At 36.3% G+C, this 17,354-nt stretch overlaps 2 long non-coding RNA genes across 2 annotated transcripts; one reads left to right on the forward strand and one right to left on the reverse strand.

Annotated features, from left to right (window-relative positions):
* Positions 1 to 4,834: 4,834 nt before the first annotated feature.
* On the forward strand, positions 4,835 to 5,706 carry LOC119779483. Its single transcript, XR_005280233.1, has 2 exons — positions 4,835 to 5,171; positions 5,661 to 5,706. It is a non-coding gene; the product is annotated as an uncharacterized LOC119779483 (long non-coding RNA).
* A 1,567-nt stretch (positions 5,707 to 7,273) lies between these two features.
* Positions 7,274 to 14,316, reverse strand: LOC119779482. Its single transcript, XR_005280232.1, has 4 exons — positions 14,306 to 14,316; positions 12,522 to 12,525; positions 7,938 to 8,290; positions 7,274 to 7,333 (listed from the first exon to the last, which is right to left on the reverse strand). It is a non-coding gene; the product is annotated as an uncharacterized LOC119779482 (long non-coding RNA).
* Positions 14,317 to 17,354: the final 3,038 nt, after the last annotated feature.

Consider the following 17,354-nt stretch of genomic DNA (forward strand, 5'->3'; position numbering starts at 1 on the left):
CTGCCAGTTAATTTGACCCTAAATGCATGTCCTACATTTCATCACAGACCTCAAAGGTACAGTGTGTAATAATTTCAGGTTTTTACTGACAAAAATGTAAGATATTATCAATATGTATGTTATTTAGAATCCCCTCTGAACAACCTTAGAAATTGCTGTTCATAGGAGTACATAGGAGTGGGTTTGCATTTGTGGAGGCAGACATCTTTTGGGCTATGGCAGCTTAGAGCAGACAAAGTATTCCGAGACACCAGACGGAAATTTTATATTGGTTTTTAGGCTACACCTGGTCAGTCTGTCATAGTCTTGATTTAGTCCAGAAATAGTTGTTGAAAATTGGGCTATGTTTGGTCGATCTGACTGTGCGCCACTTTAGTCCAATAAAAGATGTCGAAAAGATGTTGAAAACGGCTTTTAACATTTCAATATTCAACCAAATGTTGACATCTTTTCAGTGTCTTTTTAACCAATTTTTGCTTGGTGTGTGGTGACCATAGAGATCCCTATATTGCTCCAACGGGATGTTAATGGCAAGTTAGGCCTATGTACAATCTTAAATCTGACTCATTAAATACTCTTTATAGGGGCGAGGGTGTCGTGGGGCAACAGTGGCGTCGGGTGTAAGAGTTTTCCCTAAAATTTAATGGTTGATGGTTCAGTGTCCTTCTGTCCTTGGGCAAAGACACTTCACCTGCATTGTCTACTGATGGTTGTCAGCTAAAACCTTTTATTCTTAATTCTTCATTATCTTTAAAATTTCTCAGAATATCCCTGAATTTAAGGATGGTAATACATGACTTAAAATCGTATAGTGATATGACACAAAGAACATTTTTTATTGGAAAAGAAAAGAGAGATCGTTATCTAAATTAGGCAGCTGGGACCCCAGTTTGGATTGGCAGCAGACAGGATCAGAATCCTGAAACCTCACTACAAGAAAACCTTTTCAACAACATCAGACATTAAAAAAACATGCCAACTATATCTTTGGGAACAATCTGAGGAGAAAAATCTTTTTTTCTCCCTACTAGGAACACCAAATATATTCAGAGTTTACTAATCTTGGACTATAACTGGAACTGTGTGCTTTAATAACATGACACTAAAAAAAAGCTTTTAGAACAGTTATTAAAAGAAAAAAAAAACTGGTATTTTGAACTAAAATGTTATGAATTCCATCACTTAAAATCTGTGATTATTTGGTCTTTTAATGGGATAATCTCAACACATACATTTATTTCTACATACATAAAATGAAAGTCCAAAAACCTAAATATTATTTAAAAACTTAAAAAATAATTAAACCACAAGCGAGCTTGTTAAAACAAATATATATCTGAATATGTGAATTAAATTTAATCCATCATTATATACAGATTAAAACATAGATTAGACATTTTCAACTGATCCAACACAAAATATAGTATGGTTGAAACTCTTCTTCTTTTATACAGCTGTACGTTATCCATAATCCTCCAATATTAAAGAGCTAATGGCTCAATATGATCCTAACAGAACACTTCAATCTCAGGCAACAGGTGTATTGGTTATTCCCATACAGCATTATCCAAATAGAATGGTAGGCAGAGTTTTCAGTTATCAGCGAACACATTTGTTTAACCAGCCCTCAGTGTGCAGTTCTTAAGCAAGACCCCTTTTCTATTTTTTTTTAGACTTGTAAGTAGTTTCCTTTTTAATAAAGCTTATAGTTATTGTGATTATGGTTATCCTGGGATATCTCTGTAGTTAGGCTTCTAAAGTATAGCCTGCTAGAAGGCAAACTGACCACTTTTTCTCAGTCAACCATTTCCTCCTCTAATCTCTATCCATTTATGAATAATTAGCAATAATAGGTGCCCTGAGTCTATTGTTCTCTGTGTTTTTCTTCCCATTAAAGGTATGCCTGCCCCATTCACTTAGCATACTTCTTCTGTATCTATTTAACTTACTGTGCATGAATTAAAAACATTTCTTGCCAAAGTGATCTCAGGTTTGGTCAGAATTAAACATAACAGGAAGATAAGATTTCCATTAAGGCCAAGTTGTTTCTTGTTAGCAATGCATATGCAAATTAATTGGCTGTAAAGCAACCATGTCACATGGCATAGCATGAAAACAAAATACACTGCACCAAATGAAAATAAACCAACTTTATAATGCTGTATATACCTGGACAAAAAATACCTTTATGATGCATTTAAATGGCTTCAAATAGATATAATTAACTTTACTTTCTAAATAGTTTGTCTTTGTTTGTCTCTTTTGAATTGGAATTTCATAGTAGCTTTTTTATTATAATACATTTTTAAAAAAGAGTTTTGACAACAAGCTTTTTACTACGGTATGTTGATTATGTGTGTCAAAAGTGAGACCCAGTGTCCATTTGTGGTCCTTGCCCATATCTTACAATTACACATCCTTTCTGCACAAAAAAGCAGAATATTAATATTTTATTCTTTTAGGGAAAGCATTTAATTTTATTCATTGACAAAGTTTTTAACCTTTAATCTATTCATTTTTTTATGTAGCCAAAAACATCAAGTAACTTTTATTCAAAGCTGGCTTGGTTGCCACTTTGTTTTGGCCTGCATGTGCTTTTAAATTGACAATTTGGCACTCTTCAGAAAAAAGCATGGCCTGTATAGAAATGTAAACATACGCGCTCAGTTCAAGGGTTGTAACCTGCTGAGCTGAGAGCGGAAGCACGTCTTCTCTCTGTCAGTGCTGATGGGTCCAAGCAGCGAACCTGAAATGAATACCCAGCAAGGATCAAATACCGACTGACTTTTATTTAATGACCAAGCTTTAAAACAGTCCACCTTACTTAGTTTTTAATATCCATGACTGTTACCGGCTTTAAAGCTTTAACAGCATAATTAGACCTTCTGTTGAATGTATAAAGCAGACAACATTTTTACTCTCTATCAAAGCCTTTCCATTATTTTCTTTAATGTATCCCAGTTTGGTGCCAGTTTAAGCATTACAGAGGGGATGAAGACACAGAAGCGTATTTGTGTAAATAAAACTGGAACTGTACTCACTGACAAGAATACAGGAACAGTGAACATGGTTTCTGACTGTGTTTGGGCTAAATTCTCTGAGGTTATGTTCAAGAGAAAATCCAGAACCTCAGTAAAGATCTACTGCTTTATGTTTCATCATATGGCTCACTGGGTCTGACAGTTTTACCTTCTCTCTTTAGTGAATGGGTAGCGAAACACATCAAATAGCTTTAGGATCAGCAGCCACATAGGAAGCTGGTCTATGGTTTTATCTAAGTATGATGAAGAAGAATAAACCAGTCTGTTTAAGTATTTAGATGGCTTTGAGTACTTAAAGTGTGAAACCTACAGTAAAGAAATCAAATTCAGCCTTCCCATACTTTTCTTTCTTGCTAAGGTATTTTTGAAAGTACTTGATAGCAACAGAACCCACCAAAAACTCTGAAGCCAAATCTCTCCTAAAATCACAAAGTATGTAAATATGTTGATGATGATATGTAATCTGGATTTGTATCTTTTTCCCCACAAAAGTCTGTTTCAGTTTTAAAGCAGCTCTGTGCAACTTTTAGTCACCAAGAGCACTTGACATTTCAACTTCAGGTTAGTTCTCCTAAAGGCCACTGGCAACACTGCACTGCTGCAAAAGTTAAGCCGGGATGAAACATTTAATTTAAAGTGCTCTACATAGTTATTTGATGTCAATACTAGAGTCTTGAGATATTCAAATGTTAATGATTAAAAATAAGGCAGCTTTCTAAAAGAAAAATGGTCTTTTGCAGGTTCTGTTTTTTGCCCGTATAAGCTGGAAGAAGATTGATTAGCAAACACTATAGACGTACACACTGAAACAGTTAGAAATAGTGATGAAAATACTTATAAATCTTCATCAAGTGAGAGTATCTTAATGGATTATAAACAGAATCCAATCGATGAACAGGTCCTGCAGCCGCTGCCCTGACACCTTGTTGGATGAGGAACATCCATCCATCGATCCATCCATTCCTTTTCTGTCACGCTTAATCCCTCTGGGGTCGCAAGGGGTGCTGGTGCCTTACTCCAGCTATCTATGGGTGAGAGGCGGGGTACACCCTGGACAGGTCACCAGTCTATCGCAGGGCAACACAGAGACACTCACACCTAAGGAGAATTTTTAGAGAAGCCAATTACCCTAACAGTCATGTTTTTGAACTGTGGGAGGGAGCTGGAGTACGGACAAGGAACATATTTAGGCTTTTTTTAGGCCAGTAAAAGACCCCACTACCCTTTTCAGAGCCATGAGTTTCTAGACATCTCCATGTTATTGCAAATAAAAGCATAAATGTGTTGAATAAAACCAAAACTCATCTTTAGCTCCTGTCAGACAATAACCCAGTGTGCAGTCACGAGTTTTGAAATGACCTCAGAAACTTGGACCCAATATTCAGACAGACAGTTCAGGATGATTTTCATCAGGCCTAATTGAAAACAAAACACAGCGAGTGGTTGGTCGTCAGCGGGGCGGAAAACCGGATTCTCTGCAGAGATAGGAAACACAGGTTAGTGACTGTAAAATCGGATTGATCATGACTAGGAGCTTAAGTCACTGACCTGGTTTAAAGTCCAGTCCAATCCCAGAGGAGAGGGGAGAATCCGGGAGGGAGTTTGTCCTCCATTTGCAGTTGTAGGCGCTTCCAGAGCTCTATTGGATGTTGAGCTGACACCAGCCGTACTGAGGAAGCAAGTGTCCGTGAGGAATGTCCAAGCTGAGGTCAGTGAAACAGTCCAAGTTCGGTAACCAACAGTATCCAGGAAAAGAGTCCAGGAAAACCAGAACAGACAGAAATGCTGCGTCTCAATTCGCAGGCTGCGTACTTGGTAGGACGCATTTTGAGGCCGGTGACGTCACAACGCTGCGCGGAGGCCGTCCCATTTGGCAAAAATTCTGAGGACGCTTAAAATGCAGCCTTAAAATGCGTCCTCCTTTTCCCCGAATTCTGAGGATGCATCGCTACCGTCCTTAGTGGCCTCGCCTCCCACAAGATTTCCCGAGGTGCTTTGCGCGCTTCTTCTTTTTGTTTTTTTTTTTTCTAGTAGTTGAAGAAGAAGAAGAAGAAAGCCGGATTTTCTTCAAGTTACGGACAACCGAAAGCAGCAGCAGCGCCGGCAGTAGTGGGGAGAACACCTTTAAATGTACGTAGTTTGTTTTTGTTTCTTTTTAATGAACATCTATTAAAATACATGACGGTAACTGAGCCACCGGAATGTGTAGGAGCAGCTAAAGCTAAAGCTAAGAGCTAACCTGTTGATACGTGATGTTCATCAACAATTAAAAGCCTTCATACAAATGTCACTATTTTTTATTTTAACCTACATCTTACTATACTGATAGCCGTGTCCCTCACTAATCGGATCTATTTATTCTCAAACAGTTTATTACAAAGTATTAGAGCTGTTAAAGCTTAATGCAGCTGAAGAAATAACATTAGTCCAGCTGTACTGGGCTGTTAATACTGCAAACGTTTTGTTTTAATACTCAATAACGTATAGTTTATTTACAGTACAGTATAATAAGGTTTAAAGTATAATTCACTTGAAGAACAATACAGGCGTAATTATACAGAACAGTCATTTTGCCTGTTGACATAACAGAAATATGCTTTACATGTCATTTTGTTCCAGGGATCAGACAGAGGAGTGGATAAAATGACCACCTCATCATCGGGGCCAAAAATACTGCTGCAGTCGGATGGAGCGAAGAGTTGAGGCAGAATTCCATCTACATGTTGCATTTCTATGTAAAAGTCACACAAGTTAAAAGAAGTCCTGTTCAAACACAAACGTACAAATATAATCTTTGATCACATCAAATGATGCTCAGATGCCACTTTTTGTAAATCTCATATTTGTGATAGAAGTGATCCTTGTGTGGGACAACTTAAAAAAAAAAAAAATACAAAGTATGTTCAGGTTTGGATAATGTAATGAAACACACACACACCTATATATATATAATGTATGTATATGTATGTGTGTGTGTAGGGAAATTACATCTTACATTTATTATATTCATGTTAATTTCCTCTTTGAGTAAGCTTAAAAAAGTAATCTCCAGGTTACCATTCCAAAGTCTTTTTCTGTAGAATTTCATCAATCCATCCAAATCATGAAACATTCCTTTTTTCGAGCTTTAAAGAAACACTTAGAAAATAGCATCTGTTGATACAAATTGTTTTCCTCTACTTTAGGAATGCAAAGATCCAGGGCGGGAGGTCAGTGGGAATCCTACTGCTGCCACCTGGCCCTGGTTTGTCCTCATGGATGAGGTATTAGGACAGAGGCCCTCTATTGCCCCACCTGTCCTAATTGCCTCCATCCCTGAGGACACACCAGGGCCAGGTGCTGCAGAGGCTGAGCAGCATCAGGGTGAAGATGAGGAAGAGAATGAGGATGAGAGGCCAGGAGAGAGGAGGGAAAGGAGGAAGAGAAGAAGGAGTGACGAGTTGGTGGATTTAATCAGGGAGGAGATGAGATGGCAGAGGGAGGCGGGAAAGGATGGACAGATTATTTCATTTATTGGAGAGGATGGTGGACAGATGTTATTATTTTTTTGGTGTTTTTTTTTTTTAACAAGTTGAAGTTCTGTGTTGCTGTTATTAAATTAAATTATTAAATTGTTTATAAAAGTTATTGCTGTCGGTGTGTTCTTAAACTCTTTTAACCTTTTTACATGATCTGTTTCATCACTTCTTTGTAATTTAAGCAAACTTAGAACAACTTCTCAGTGACATCAGTTTATTTTTAGAGAAGCAAGTATTTACAATAAACTATTAAACATTTTTAACTATTGACATTAGATTTTAAAATTAACTACTACAACTATTTACAGAAGATATACAGTAAATATTACTAGAGAACATATATATACAATTGTGACTGAGCAGGAGTCCCTGGTGCTGCTGGACTGGATGCGGTGCCACACAGATGAGCTTGGAGTCTTCTGACTGCGAGTGGGACATCATCTGGGGGGTGGGGGGGATGCCTCTCTCCACTGCTGATCCAATCGATGGCTGCCATGTTACTAAAAATTTTCAAAAAGACGCAGAAAATAATGACTTTACTAAAACTGTTTTTATAACCCTGAAATGAGAACAGCTAAAATGTGATTCTACTTTCCATCTAAATGCAACGGTGGTCAGGTAGACCCTCCTCCAGGGTAGACCCTCCTCCAGGGTAGACACCTCAGCAGACAGCTGGTCCCTCCAGTGAGCACCACTGACTGCCTCCAACACGTTCTCCCCCTCTTCATCCTCTGGCATGTCGTCCTGCTCTTCATCCTCTGGGGCTGTTATGACCTGTAGAAAAAAAAAGACAAAAATATTTATTTTTATTCAGTCATCTATCTTTTTTTTCCTTATCTTTATTACATGATTTATTAGAAATTAAATTTTACTTTATCTAGATCCACTATTTAACTTAGTTTTTTCGTTTTTATATGTTGATTTTTTTTTCCTGTATTATGTTTATATATATATATATATATATATATATATATATATATATATATATATATATATATATATATATATATATATATATATATATATATATATATATATATATATATATATAAAAAAAAATTGCAAATAAAATCAGGCAGTAAGGGGATAACAATTTAGACAAAAATGATTTATTTCTCAACAGTTTGGCTTTTCAACACAACATTAGTAATGGTGAAAGTAGTGATTTAAGTCAGTTATTTACAGGGTTTGTACACATTTAACTATTCAATTCAAATTACTAAAGTTACAAACAAATAAATTACAAACCTACAAATAAATATAAAATTTGATATTTAAACATATTCATCAATCTGCTGACAGGCGTTTATTTAATAGCTGGTATATTCTGATCATTAGCAGGGCCCTGTGGGTTAGAATAATAGCAGGTAGATCTTACCTCTCCACTGCGCTCTGCCAGCCTGAGAAAAATCTGTCGCAGGTTTTGCTTCCGCCGAAGCCGTCAAAGCGACTCTCCTCCTCCAATAACAAGTAAATAAAAAAAATAAAAATTTCCATATCTATTTTTTTGTTGTTTCTTTCCGTATTTCTCGAGCTGTCGGATTTTGTTTCGCGCTGTGTTTGGGGTAAACGTGATGACGTCGTGTCGCAACCAGGAAGTGCTCCAAAGGCTAGACCGTCCCATTTACCAACGGCTGAGGATCCTCCGGAGCAGCCTACCAAGTCTGGGTCCTCCGGAGGCTAGGTAGGCTGCGTCCTCGGAAGTACGCAGCCTGCGAATTGAGACGCAGCCTATATACTTCAGCTATAGTATCTAGGTGTTACTTTATAGTATGTCTTGTACCCTTTCCTTTGGTTGTACTGTTCTTTTTACATCTCTTTGCAGGTGATAAAGCAGATTGAAGATGTTTTTATCATTATCTCCCTTTTATCTCATCTTTCTTTAATCTTTTCTCCTATTTTCTGTTTTCCCTTTCCTTTTCTAGTTACATTGCAGTGTCCAAATAATCTGTAAAACTCCCTGCATAATTATAAAAAAGCTATTGATATGCATAAATCAAGCGAAACACTATGACGATAGCCGTACTGCTCCACTTGTGGAAGTAAAATCTGTTAAAATCTGCTCTTTTTGGCATCAAGACAAATACCCTTATTATAGTGCTTTTTTTATTTGGCTGAACCATCCGACAAAGTTTTTTTCTCTGCATTTGTTAAAGGAATAGTACACCCAAAACATGATTAGCCTTCATTTTCTACTCACCCCCATGCTGAACAACACTCTGGAGTACTTTTTTGATATCTCAAATGCATCTGGAGATCTGGGAGGCTTCTTGCTGTCTGCCGACATTCAAATAATGGAGGTCTATGGTGCCCGAGGCAGAAAGGTCCATAAAAGTCCACAAAAAACGTGTCAATATTCCTCCATACTGCTCGTCCAATGTATTCCAAGTGTCCTGAGTGGGTAGCGTCCATAATTTACTCGAAACGAAGTCATTTAGAATGTTTTTAGAGCATAAACAGTAGTGTATAGGATTTCCTAAAAGCGCGTTCACGAGTCTACGGAAACCGCGGCAGACCAAACCAGATGAAAGTGCGCATTCAGCTCGGCAAAGAACTCATGCTCTTCCTCAACACTCAAGTCCTCAGACATTTTTCTTTCGTTGTTTCTTTCTTTGCACAGGTAAACAGCACATTTCTTCTTCTACGCTTGCATTATCGGCAGAGCAGACGCTGAATGCGCACTTTCATCTGGTTTGGTCTGCCGCGGTTTCCGTAGACTCGTAAGCAGGGAGTCAATACTCTGACTTCCAAGAACAGGCAGCTAATTCCTTGATTTTTATGTTCTGTTGTAAGCACATAGTGCCAGTCTGACTCCACAGTTTAACTCAATGACAGCTCTCCAAATGTTAGATGTTTAGGTACAATAATTAGTCACTTTATACCTGTATTTTAACCTACTTTATATCTGTACCATGTTCAGCTTTCGCTCGAAGAGACAATTAAGGCCAAAATGCATGTTTTTGTAAGAAACTGTCAACAGTCCTATCTAACTGACAGCAACACCACTATAGCGCAATTCAACTCTGCCAAGAAAACAAAAGTGAGACATAACCATTGCTCACCAACATAAGGTGGGTCTAACCAGTCTAACCAGACTTTCCCACCCTAGACTAGACTTTAACAGTGCAATTACCTGCATGTGCACATTGACGTAACAACACTGGTTAGCAGCAGTCACATTATACTGACTTCTGTCAGAATGATCTAATTTATTTATTTATTTATTATCAGAATTTATTTCCCTCTGTGTGGAATTGCAAATAGCTTCTGCTTGCAATGGAGTACTTTTAACCTTTAGGTAGGGTGCCTGTTTTTTAAGTCTCCAAGCTAATGCTCCTAGACAATATTTATGATGATGTCCTTACCCTTCTTTGGGGACACAACGCTATGGATACCTTTACAGCAGGAACTTAAAATTACAGAGTGCTCTACTTCTATTTTTTTTTGTTATGTAACATAGCTATGTGGGGGTAAGAGCATAATCACCTATGGAAAGTAAAAGTTTCTACATAACATATGGATCCATTACATTCTCGTAAAACATCATTAATTCTTTATAGTCTAAAAAAGACTATTTATTTTTCTCTCTGATTTATAAATTTTTTTTTAAAGCACATCCTACTTTATAAAATGCTGCTTTATAACAATTACTGTAAATCAGTTATCAGTTTTATGCAGTTTGATCTTTGAGCTGTTTTTGGCACAAATTGCTTTAGCAGCCTGTCATAGAAAGAGAGGCACACTGCCAATAATTGAATGTTACAGCTGAAAGTATCAGTGATGAATAAATTATTTATTATGTGAATGTTTTTTAAGCAGTAATAATTATGCATTTATAATAAAGCATAAATCTCAGTGGTTAGATATTAAGATAAAGAAAGATAAAATAAGAATATCTGATGATGCACAGCTGACAACAAACTGCTTTTAGTGCCACAGAATGTTTCTGTCTACTCTTATGCTTAAGTTTGAATTAATAGAAGCAAACTTCACAAAGAGTCTTTGGTCAAATTTGAACTTAGATCTTTGTCCCTTTTCACTTTTTTTTTGGATCATAATGTCCTACATAAAATCTCACATACTTCACTAAAGGGTGATAACCTCATTTTCTTCTATATGCAGTTTCTTAGACATATCATTGTTCCAGATTTTTATTTTGCTCTTATTTCAAAGAACTGTAAAGTTAAGAGTTGTTTCACCAAATCTTTAAAGCTTGGATAATTACATGGTGTTTTTCTTAATATCTAAAAAGAAAGGCCTTGCACAACCATTCTACAGGCAAGTGTTTGGTCACTCATTTTTTTGCTTGACTCCTATTCTTTTTAATCCAGAAATGGATATGGATACAGGAGATATGGATGACATCTTGCATAGATCCTGTGGGCAAGGATCTAATTCATTAAGAAGATGCCATCCATTTTTCATCACCCTTTTCCCTGATGGGGAATCCTGCTCTCCAACTGGACAACAAAATAGATCAATTCCAACTCGAACTCTTTTCAAAAAAGGAGATTAGTAATTGTTGCGCCATCATCCTGACCAAATCATGGCTTAATTCATCTATACCGGACAATGCCGTTAGCTTGGATGTGCTGCTCACATTGTGTTGACAGAAACGGCAAACTCAACAGAAAGACTAGATGAGTTGGGCTGTTTGTTACATTACCAACAACTGGTTTAAAAATGCCAGAACGGCAGACCCTTCAATCTGCCTAGAGAGTTCACTGTGGTTAGCCTCACTGCTGTATATGTCCCCCCAGAGGGCGCCCATTATTCTGTTTTACCAGGTGATTTCTAAGCTTTAATCTGCACACACACAGGGAGTTTTCATTATTGCTGGAGATTTTAACCAGGCTAATTTGAAGTCTGTGAGCCCTCATTTTTACCAACATTTAAACTCAGTGACAAAACTCAGTGTTTTCTAAAGCATTTTGCATCATATCTATTTATTTGTTTTTGCACTGCTCTGAACCTTCCACATCATTGCTTTTTTGCACCATGTGCTTTATAAATGGAAATGTTCTTTTCCACTGCTAAGCCTCTGCTCATTCACTATCGGTAGGCTGTGTGTAACAAAATGTTGTTTTATACACACTATGTGTACAGTCTAACTCTCTAAAAAGCAGAGAGAGTATAAGATTGGTGGAATTCGCAACATATTACAAAGAAAGGATATAGAATCAAGCTGAATGATGAAAAGTGGTACCTATGTCCCCCTGCAGTCTAAATCTATAGCAGCATAAATATACAAAAAAATTCCCAGAATAACCTTACTATTTTGGATGAGTTATGAGAAAGATAGAGCCAAGGACTGCTAAATTGAAGGCCCTGTCAGATATGCTTAAGTTAGGGAATGAAAATACTGTACCAAGTGCACAGAAAACATAGACCAAAGTCTGAGGTTTTCTAATGTTTTTAGAACCAGAATCTCTAGTAGAAAGGCAAAATTTACTTTCAGTTAAGATACAGAATTTGAACCGCAAAACAACAGTAAAAGCCTTTTTCTTCTTGCCCCAGAAAACATACTTCTGAGCTTTCGTAGTTTTTGCACCAATTGTGACCAGTTTTCCCTTTTATTTTACATCCCATAATCAATGGGAAATTAAATTTACTCTTTGGAAATTAGTAGTTTTTTGCCTTGACATATGGTAAGTAAATGTCACTGTGGACTGTCTCAATGTCTAATAGGTGACTGTCAAATAGCTACTCATCGATACCCATCTCATCTGATCAGTTTATGTGATTTAACATTTTCTATTTTTCTTTTGTTAGAATGGTTTTCACCTAGAAACCAAGTACTGGATTTTTATTAGCTGTTAGTCGTATCCATTGATATGTAATTGAAATATATCACCCTTCTGGTGATGATCTAAAGTAATATAGGAGTTCATTTTTTAAATTAATTAACTAAAATAAATCACCATTTTAATGATATTCCATTTTGTTGATATGCACTGTACACCAGGCTTATGTAATAACGTAATACATCTTCAAGAATGACACCTTGAGAACATTTTCTAAGCAGCATAGATTAGAGTGGGAGTATAAACAATTAAACCTAAGATATAAACCTACTCAGACATTACTCTCAGTTAGAATTATGCCAGACACAAACATCTTGTTTCATCTTGCATGTGAAACTGGAGAAGCAAAACACCAATAAAAAATCTGTGCTCATTATTATTTGTTTGTTTTTTTTTTGGTTTGTTATAATAGCTGGATATCAAAATCGAAACATGCCAAGTCCATTATGTGCCATAACGTTAATGTGCGAAGATGAGATCTGGTAAGATGCAATTAGGGCCTGATTTCCCTAGCTAGTCATCAGCGTTTCCAATAAACCAAGGATTGGCCCACTGGAGGTACTTGGCCAGCCATTGGGGCTTAAGGATGACTCCTTAGGGTTGGAGCAAGGCCACGCAGCTTAGCAGCTATGTTGGTTTTGTTTGTTTTGATCCACTCCTTTGCACAGCATGCCTTTGGAAGACTTTCCCTAGGATTACATATACCATGAAAAGTAGATTACTAGACTCTCTGGATTTGGATCAAAGACTGCTGAGAGAAGAGGTCCGCTAAGAGTTCTCTGATTTAATTATTTAACTTGGCATACTGCGTTTTTAAAGTCTTTGGGAAAAAAATTCTTACCATGCCACTTTATACTTTTCATTATATCAAACCAAAAGAAAGAAAACAAATGATTTGAAAAGACAGAGCCAGACAAAACACTTTATATCCGTCACATGGACAGAAAAAATGCACTGAATTACCAAGTAAACTAAAATAAGGATGTGAAACAAAGTCGCAAAGACAACTTTTCATAGATGTTTTCCAGCATTGCTCCATTATGACCTTTCCATAATACAGAGTTTGTTTCCAAACTTTTTCCATGTAATTGTTCTTATTGTCTCCTTTAGGGGGAACAGTCTGCAAAGGACAGTACAAAGATCCTACCAGTAAGAGATTTTTTAAATATTAATGCCGGCCCAATACTGGCAGATCTCCAGGCTGCAGGCAACATATCGTTCACTTGCTTGCTGCCATGAATTATTCCCAGTGCCCAAACATGCAAGGCAAAAACACAACAGACATCTGGAAACCAATTGCGAATCTAATCTACAAGTAAATGTGCAGGAAGGCAGAAAGTCATTTACAGCATTTAGCGCACAGACCTGTACGGAAGACAAACCCACACATTAAACGTCCACTCCTCCACACTTACACTCTATTTTCTTCCTGTGTGTGATCATCACAAACTTCACCCAGACCCACAATGGATTCCCGAGCACATCCATGCCATTTGCAGTATTTCTTCTATTCAGCAGGCTCTGTCCGGCTGTCAGCAGGCTGTCAGCGTGCTTGGTTGCTTGGCAAACAGCTCCGCCTCCTCCCAATAGTGAAATATGCCTTTAAAATGTCACTTGCTCCCGAAAGAGCAAAAGCAGAGGCAACAAATCGATTCACATTAGTTGGTCAATTGACTTTGGCTCGAACTTGGCTCCTGCTCTCTCTTTGTCTCGCCCCAAAGCTCTCTGTTTTTCTTTTCATCCCATTTTTCCCTCTCTTTTGTACAGAGCCCCATTTCCCACTTAAAAGAAACAAAATGGCACATTTATGTCAGAAATTTTACTTTAGTTCAACTGAAAAATGATGAGATTAAAAAGTGTGACATTTTACTTTAAAAAGCTTGAAATTAAGATTTAAAAAGGGATTAATTTTTGGTTAATAATTGTTATTTATGTGCTTAACATCCACCTCATTTTGAGGTAATTTAAGACTCTAAATTAATAGTCGGAAACTAAAAACTTTAAACAATGACATTGAAATTTATAAAGAGGAGTTTCAATGTCAGAATCATGGTTAAATTAGATAAATATGTAATTATAAATATAAAGCTTATAGCTTATAGATCTTATAATTATTGTTTTCTATCTCAGTTATGACTTACAAAATCAAAATTTATGTTTAAATTATAGTGAGTCATAAATCTGAGTTTCAGATTATTTAAGTCAACTGATAATCTCGACTTTAATCAGAATTATAACTGATATACTTTTGATTAAAGATGAATGATCACCAAAATTTTAAAATTTAAAGCCATTTGAATTCTGTTCCTTTCTAAACATATGTTGTCTTGAGATAAGGTAAAAAGTTTACTTTAGACCTATAGAGTAATTTCCTTATAGTCATATAGGGTGAGTTATAATTCATTTTAATTAATTGCATTGATTCCAATGTAATTCAATTCATAAAGGAAATGCAGTCAAGGAATTTTTTTATTTAAACTAGTAAAAAGTTTTAAATATAAAGAAAATCTGCCAATAAAATCAAGTGACATGGAATGATTTACTTAATACGAAACATGAATATTGTGAGCAGAGGTGGGTAGTAACTAGTTACATTTACTGTACTCAAGGCACAGAGCTTCAGCAACTTTTTGAGAAAAAAATTACTTTAAAGAGTAGTTGTTTTGCAATATACTTTTTATATAAGTAAAAATATGATGAGGTGTCACTATTCTTACTTGAGTAAAATGTCTTGCTACCTCACCCAGCATAAGTAACCTCATGCAAACAAGAACAGGCTTGTTATAAATAAAAATGCACAAGAAATAAAAACAGCAAAAAGTTTACTGTATAATTTATTTATTAAACTTGTATTTTACTTTATTTTACTTTTACTTTATTTAACCAGGAGAAAAAATCCCCCCCAAAAAACAAGGGAAAAAACCCATTGAGATGAATAACCTCTTTTTCAAGGGAGTCCTGGTCAAGAGTCAGCAAAGTTATGGAGTGAACAGATATACATAAAATTAAATGACCGTTACAAAAAAAGAAAAAAAAAAAATCAAGTAAAACAATGACAGATAATTTCAGCCATTTCAAATTCTTTCATCTTCAACTTAAAATCATTTAAGGGTAAAAACTTGGTCAACTTCTAGTCTCTTGGTAAAAAAAATTCTGCTCACAAGGAGCTGCATGGACAAAGGCTTTCTTCCCTAGCTCTGTGCTGGCTAAAGGAACAGTGAGCAGCAGCTCGTTGGATCTCAGGGCATAAGAGGCAATGCTTTTCTGTATAAGTATGGTACAAATGGACCTTTTTGTGTTACAGGAAGTAATTTACCATAATTTCCCTTACATACATCCTTAACTTACTATCAATTATGATACAAGAGATTTTATTGCAAAAAATATTCCACCTGTTTCTTCCACCTGATAATATTGTTTAACTACTGAATGTTATACAGTATTTATTTTATCTATCTATTTATTTATACATTTACATCAATTTAATCAGATGTTTTCATCAGTTACGCAGTGCTTGAGTAGCCTTTTCCCCATTTGTTTTTCACTCCTAATGAATTTATGGAATTTGTTGGCTACTTTTTTTCTTTTACTTGAGTAAAAATAAGCAGTGCTACTCTTACTTGCATACAGTTTTTGGGCACTCTACCCAAAAGGGATGGTAACTTTCTTTTCAACAGGAAGAAACCAACTGATCTCATTCAAAGACCCCAGTTTCTTTTAAAATCTTAGCATTATGGTTTTCTGAAGCTTATAATCTTGAAACGATCACTCATAACTAGGAGTCCAAAGTTTTATGTACATCATTTTAAATGTCATAGTTACTATATTGACTTCTAAGGCCAAAGATTTCCGGCTGTAATTGTCTCCAAAGTGGTGGAAATGAACTTTCATACTTTTATACCCTTGCTGTCCCCCATATGCGTTTCCTTATGGTTTGGTGTGTTTACAGATTCTCTCCTCTCTCATATTTCTTTCTTTTCTCTCCTATTACCAAATGAATGACTGCTGCTGCAGCCGCTCCAATTGGCTCTTCTGGCCGACCACCATTGTCAGGGCTCTCATTTCAATTTTCCCATTTCAGACTTATCCCACCGACATCATTAAGGCCCTCTTTCTCGGTGGCGCACTCGTTCGTTATCCTCTCCATTTTACACCTTTCTATCCTTCTCTCCTCCTGTTTGTGCGTGTCTCCTCTTATCTATCCCGCTCATTGTCGGAGGATTTAAAAAGGCTCTCTATTGGAGAGTGCAGAGTGTCTGGGCTTTGGTTTTTCATCCCAGTGACAGAAACCTGTTGGAACCTTCTTATTCAAAATGAAAGAGTTGGACTTTTTTTTTTTTTGTCTATTAAAGGGGATAGCATGGAGTCACGATTAGCTTGTAAACCTGAAAAAATAAGAAAAGATCCATTGTATTTGTTCCTTTTTGCAGTGATATTATTTCTTTTCCCCAATGACAGCTCTGAAGAATATTTCTATTTAAATTGCAGGAGATGTCATTGCAGGAGCTTAGCTTTTATTTCAGATGAAAAGGAACAGAGTCATATATCAGTATCAGTCTCATGTTAGAAATGGTGTGGGGGCTGTAATCCTTTACAGCAAAACCTGAAATGGTAGCAAATGACCTAAATGTCAGATTTATTTATTTCCTCATAAAGCCTGTTTTCTTTGCATTGTCCTTTAGAATTAAATAAATCAGTTTAAAATAAGTTTTATCATAAAAATGAATAGTATTTTTTAGCAGTGAAATATGAATTTAACCTATGGCAAAAACATAGGTTAAATTCATATTTCACTGTTAAATATCAATTTTTTTAACAACTTGGACTTAAAGCTGAAGTCTGTAAGTTTTTAAAAATCACTTTTTTGTCATATTGGCTAAAACTGTCCCTATGCCCAGACAGCAGTACATGTGATATGTAACCTGTGAAAAAAACTGCTTCTATTGGTCCCGCCTACTGCCTGTATTTCAATGTGGAAAGAATAATTCAGG

The sequence above is a fragment of the Cyprinodon tularosa genome, unplaced genomic scaffold (genome assembly GCF_016077235.1).
Source record: "Cyprinodon tularosa strain WSP-4 unplaced genomic scaffold, ASM1607723v1 ctg148, whole genome shotgun sequence".
Lineage (NCBI taxonomy): Eukaryota > Metazoa > Chordata > Actinopteri > Cyprinodontiformes > Cyprinodontidae > Cyprinodon > Cyprinodon tularosa.